The following is a 6,601-nucleotide window of genomic DNA, read 5'->3' on the forward strand; positions in this document are numbered from 1 at the left end:
ATTAGGGTTTTGTAGCATATTAGGATGTCACAGGAATTCATTCAACGAAAAAAATAAAATTTCCAATGATTCTGAGACGGGGGGGGGGACTTTCGCCCCTCCCTTTCCGAACTAAAGTCAGTGATTTGCTGCATATTAGGAGGTCAGGGTACTTGATTCCATGCAAAAAATCCGAGTTTTGCTCTGAAAATTTACCCTGAAATTTAACATGGACTTATACAAAACCAGTTACTTTCCTATTATCGACAGCCAATTTTTTTTTTTTTTTTTTACTAAAGGATTAGTAAATAAACTATTACACTCAAAAAATGAATGTAATAGTTGATCAATGGACTTTTGGAATAGCTATCTCTGTCTCATGGAAACGAAAAAGGGCAAGGAACTGGGTGATTGTTTAATATGTTATTTACTAATACTTTAGTAAATAAATAAAAATTGGTTTGTACCTTAAAATAAAGTTTAAAAATTATAATCATGTGCCGGTGGCACATGTAAAGACATTCGACCGAGTTCGTTGCCAGTGCCGCCGGACTGGCTCCTGTGCAGGTGGCACGTAAAATACACCATTTTGAGCGTGACCGTTGCCAGTACCACCTGACTGGCCTTTGTGCTGGTGGCATATAAAAGCACCCACTACACTCTCAGAGTGGTTGGCGTTAGGAAGGGCATCCAGCTGTAGAAACTCTGCCAAATCAGATTGGAGCCTGGTGTAACCATCTGGTTCACCAGTCCTCAGTCAAATCGTCCAACCCATGCTGGCATGGAAAGCGGACATTAAACAATAATGATGATGATGATGATTTTGAGATTGCTGGTGTTCATGCTCTGAGAAAGGCATGAACATCACATAATTTCGTTTTCATTCATCTCCAAATCAGAGACACTTAAATAAGAGCAATATTTTTCTTTCAGTTGTGGCAAACACTCATGATGATCCAAGTTTGCAATGTGCACCAGATTCTCTAACATCTTTTCTCTTTGCTTTTGCCGTCAGTGTTTTAGAGAAAGGTATGAACGTCACAACTTCTTATTCTCCTATATGAGGCTTGTTGGGATTTAGTGTGGAAGCTAATGTTTTGCTTTATTACTACTACAATCCATGGGTGCTGGATCAACAGGAAATCATAGTTTTTGTCATAATGCTGAGTTTGAATTCACCTGCAGCCAAAGCTGCCTACAACAGATCAATATTTTATCAACAGAGATATTTATCTCTCATCCACAAACTATTATGGAGCTGTCCGCCTGACTGGCCCTCGTGTTGGTGGCACGTAAAACACCCACTACACTCTGAGTGGTTGGCATTAGGAAGGGCATCTAGCTGTAGAAACTCTGCCAAATCAGATTGGAGCCTGGTGTCACCTCCTGGTCCACCAGCCCTCAGTCAAATTGTCCAACCCATGCTAGCATGGAAAGCAGACGTTAAACGATGATGATGATAATGAGGAGGAGGACCAGTTCTACATTCTCAGCTGACTCTGACTCAGTTTCCATTATCAATTTCTGTTTTACTTCCATTAAGCAGTGTTGAATTTCATCTCAGTACTGCAAGTTAATGAAACATTTGTCCATAGCTCTCACTGGTTGCTTCTTATGATTTTAGTGGAATAATCATTTACTGATAAGGTTCAGTAAACTAAAAACAGTGACGTCCCTTCGATCTCTCTTTTACTGAATCTTTTGCTAAAATCTTTGGATATACTCTGTAGTAAACTTTTGTATGAAAATTAACCACTGCTAGCATGCCGGTAATTTATATGGAGGAAATTATAGCTATAACTTGATACTTGACTATTTAACTTTTAAATATCTCACATGAGCCAGTTTCTCTTTCATCTTGCAAGTGTTACATCTCACCTTTTATAAATCTGGTCTCGTGTAGAAGCAAAAAAACGTTTAATTTCAATCCATTGAAAAGATATTTAGAATATGATAGAGACAGAATTAATGGGCTTTTTTGGTTGCTAAACAAAGACTGCAAGAGGCTAGATGATAGTCTCCTAGTTGAGGTGGGTAGAAGCAAAATTTCAAGTTGATTCCAATTTTGCACAGCGTTACTACAGAATCATATGCATAAAATATTTCCAAGTTATATGAGACCAGCCAGTTATGTCAAGAAGAGATCATTATAGTAACAATACAAAAAACCAAAATAGGAAGAAGCATGTCTGTGGACTGAAGACTGGAATGTATCTGTATGTGACTTTGTACCTTTCTATGGATGTGGTCTAGCTACTGTGTGTGTGTGTGTGTGTGTGTGTGTGTGTGTGTGAGAGAGAGAGAGAGAGAGAGAGAGAGAGAGAGTATAGCTCCCAGATGTAGGAGCTATACTCCTTTATGCATCTAACCTGAGCTTTGTAGGATATCTGCAGTTGTTGGGGACTTAAGTATTTCCTAGCTCTGAAGAGAAGAGCCAGTTGTTGAGATTTCCTAGCTTTATTAAAGATATGCTTTCACCAGTAGAGATCTTTGGAAATAGTGAGGCCTAGCATTTGGAATAAACATAAGGGCTCTAGTTCTATTATACTTGTGTTTAGAGGGTTGAGGTTCAATATTTGGAGGATGCTTTCAAGGTGTCTTTTTATGTAGTAAGTGCATGTTTGACATGTGGTATTAGGCTTGCATGTGGATGACGCATGGTTGGAAATATTAGGGAAGAATAAAGGGTAGTATCATCTGCAGAAGAGTGAACAATGTTGTATGTGACAACAAGGTCATTTATAGATAGAAAGAAGATAGCATGAGAGAAAACAAAATTCTGGTGAATATTTTAACTTACTCCACTACAGAGAAGTTGGAAGTGCTATGAAGCATTTCAAACACATCAATAATTCTAGGACAATTCAAGAATTGTGTTGGCATCATTTCAGTTTTCAAGTTCCAGTGATGTATCTTATCACATAACAACAACAAGGCCTATTATCATTTTGGTCTGACACCTATAAATAAGTTTATTGGTCCACAACATATCCTTGTATTTACTCTTGCTTATAAATTGATTGATCAACAAGAAGCATAAGTTTTTGTTGATGATTTGTTCTCCCACTTATCTCTTTCTGTCTTCCTCTGTGTTCTTCTTTTCATTGTTACCTTATTATAATTTACCTTGCCAATAGTTGAATTTAAATTGAGCTATAAATCTTACACTGAGTGCACATACACACACACATTCCAATCAATGATTAGAATTATTTACATAGTTGAATCTAGATTTCAGAATTAAATGAAAGACCACTTCAAATATTTCACTTTATGACTTTCTTAAATTAAAGTTCTGTTTAATCAAAACTCTGTTTTCTCCTGAGCCAACAAGTCAACAGACCATCTGTTACACTTTGGCAGCACACATCAACCCTAAGCATTTAAATAAATGATTCTAAGAATTTACTTTGTGATGATTCACATCAGTTTACCAGATAAAGCCTGTTTCCTTAGACATAATTGGTATTATTGATGATTTATTCCAAGATTATTTGCATCCCCCCCAAAAAAATTTGTGTTATTGGAAATTGGCTACACAGTTGACATATCAACATTTTTGTCTGACATGTGAAAGACAATAATTTAGAAAGATCTTGTAATTTTTTTTTTTTTATAGGAGAAATAATACTACTTAAACATTGAAGAATAAAATATTAAATGACAAATCCTGAAGCTAATTCAAGCTGTCAATTCAATCAACCACAACATATTGAGAATCATTGAATAAACTTTAATCCTTTAGCATTTAAACCAGCCATGTCTCGCCCAAATATTCTACCTGTTTTATTTTTATACTGACCAGGTTTGGTCTCTCACACCTAACCTACAATGTCATTCTCAAAATATATAATCACATCATTGACGTCTCAAAGCTACGTGATAATGCATGATTAATTTAAATAATTGTGAATAAATAAGCATTGCATTTGACAGTAGTCTGAATGTTGAGGGGTTAATGAAGTCTGTAGATGTGAAATAGGTTAGTAGATAAGATATTTGACAACCTGTCAAATGTTCAAATCTAATACGTGTGTTTTATTGTGTAATTTAATACTGCTACAATACACTTCTTATGCTACTTTGTCATTGAATCCAAACTTGGAATTCTATTATAACTGCTTGTGATGGCTAGTATAAATCAGTCAATTCTATATTAACCTTTTAGAATTTAGATTAAGCTGTCAAATGTAATGCATGTTTATTCTCATTCATCACTATCATTTAATGTCCATTGTCCACTTGTGCTGGTGGCACGTGAACAAAACATTCAAGCAAGGTTGTTGCCAGTGCCGCTAGACTGACTCCTGTGCAGGTGGCACGTAAAAAACACCATTTGAGCGTGGTCAATGCCAGTACCATCAGACTGGCCCTCATGCCGGTGGCACATAAAAGCACCCACTACACTCTCGGAGTAGTTGGTGTTAGGAAGGGCATCCAGCTGTAGAAACTCTGCCAGATCAGATTGGAGCTGGGTGCAGCCATCTGGTTCACCAGTCCTCAGTCAAATCGTCCAACCCATGCTAGCATGGAAAGCGGATGTTAAACGATGATGATGATGTCCATGCTGGCATGGGTTGGATGGTATGATCAGAGCTGGCAAGCTGGGGAGCTGCACCAGACTCCAGTCTGATTTGGCATGGCTTCTACAGCTGGATGTCTTTCCTAATGCCAACCACTTTATAGAGTGTGCTGGGTGCTTTTTATATGGCATCACATGGGCACTTTTATGTAGCACCACATAGGCACTTTTACATGGCACTGCATGGGCACTTTTACATGGAACTACATGGATGCTTTTGTGTGGCACTGCCATGAGTGCTTTACACCGCAAGCAGGATCAGTTTTAACACTTCTGCTGCAGAGTACAGATCTTCTTCAGTATGGCCAGATACCAGGTATCTCGGTCCTTTGTCATTTTGCCTGAAACGGTCAGCTTCCGGAGGTCATTCGTCAGTACTTCATCCCATGTCTTCCTGGATCTCCCACTTTGAGAGATCAGCACTTCTTTATGGAGCTGTCAGCATCCATCCACATAGCTTGACCAAACCAGTGCAGTCATTTCTCTTGCACACAGCAATTAAGTTCTCTTATGCCTAACTTCTTTCTCAGAACACTGGTACTCTGTCAAACATGTACACTTACATTACACATCCAGTGAAGCATACTAACCTCATTCCTTTCTAACCTTCACATGTCCTCTGCATTCGGGGTCCATGTCTCACTACCATGTAGAATTATTGTCTGTATACATGCACATTGTTTTGAATTAATCATGCATTATCTCATAGCTTCATGATCTCAGTAATATGATTGTTTATTTTTAGAATGACACAGTATAATAGGTGTAAGAGGTTGAATCTGGCTGGTTTGAACATAAACAAGGTCGAATATTTATTGTTGAATATAACCAGTTTAAATTCTAAAAAGTTTAAAGTTATCTAGTATAGAGTATCTGCCCTCAATAGGACACCTTTCTTCATCATATAGAAAACCTCTGAACATTGTACATTTTCATGACTTCAGATATATGAAAGAAAAGTGTCTCCCGGTTGAAAACTGGCACAGCCATTCTACCAAATTTCCAACATGAAATACAATGTTACAAGTAGTAAATTCTAAATTTGCAAAAGAAACAGCAAAATGGAATATCAATGGGCATGTCAATCAATTTATAAATATTTTATCAAACATAAAAACTTGACAATTCAATGCAGTCACATATTACATTTGTAAAGTGTTGACAAACTTATAAAAGACACATAAAACCAAACACATTTTGAAAGATAAGGCTTTTAATATTGATATATGCAAAATAAATTCCAATCAATAAAATATTGTTCAATGGAGCATTATAAACATGTGATTTATAGCTATCTATTTAGTCTATAGGCACACACACAATCATAACATATATATATATATATATATATGCATGCACATACACAAATATATACATACACACACATGTATGTATATATATATATATATATATATATATATATATTATGTATATATATATATATCAATATGTCATAGGTATATATATATACACACACATGCATATCTATATATATTTATATGTCATAAGTATACACACACACACACACATACACATACATATATGCATACATCTACCTTCTACTATAGGTGCAAGGCCTGAAATTTTGGTGGAGGGGTATATAATCGATTACATCAACCTCAGTGCTCAACTGGTACTTATTTAATTATCCCCGAAAATATGAAAAGCAAAGTTGACCTCAGTGCAATTTGAACTCAGAATATAAAGATGGATGAAATGTCATTTGGCATTTTGTTCAGTGTGCTAACGACTCTGCCAGCTTGCTACCTTACATATATTATACATATCATCATCATCTTAATATCTAATTTTCAATATGTATGTATGCATGTATGTATGCATGTATGTATACATGTTTGTATGCATGCATGTGTGTGTGCATGTGTGTCTCTGTGTGTGTCTGAAGCATATGTATATGAGTAGCATATTTATGGTGTCATCTGACTTCAGACTGACCACCTGACAGAATAAAATATACCCTATAATTTTATTTTTCTATTTTGACATACTTCAGTCATTCCTTTATACATACATATATAT

This window comes from Octopus bimaculoides, chromosome 2 (genome assembly GCF_001194135.2).
Source record: "Octopus bimaculoides isolate UCB-OBI-ISO-001 chromosome 2, ASM119413v2, whole genome shotgun sequence".
Lineage (NCBI taxonomy): Eukaryota > Metazoa > Mollusca > Cephalopoda > Octopoda > Octopodidae > Octopus > Octopus bimaculoides.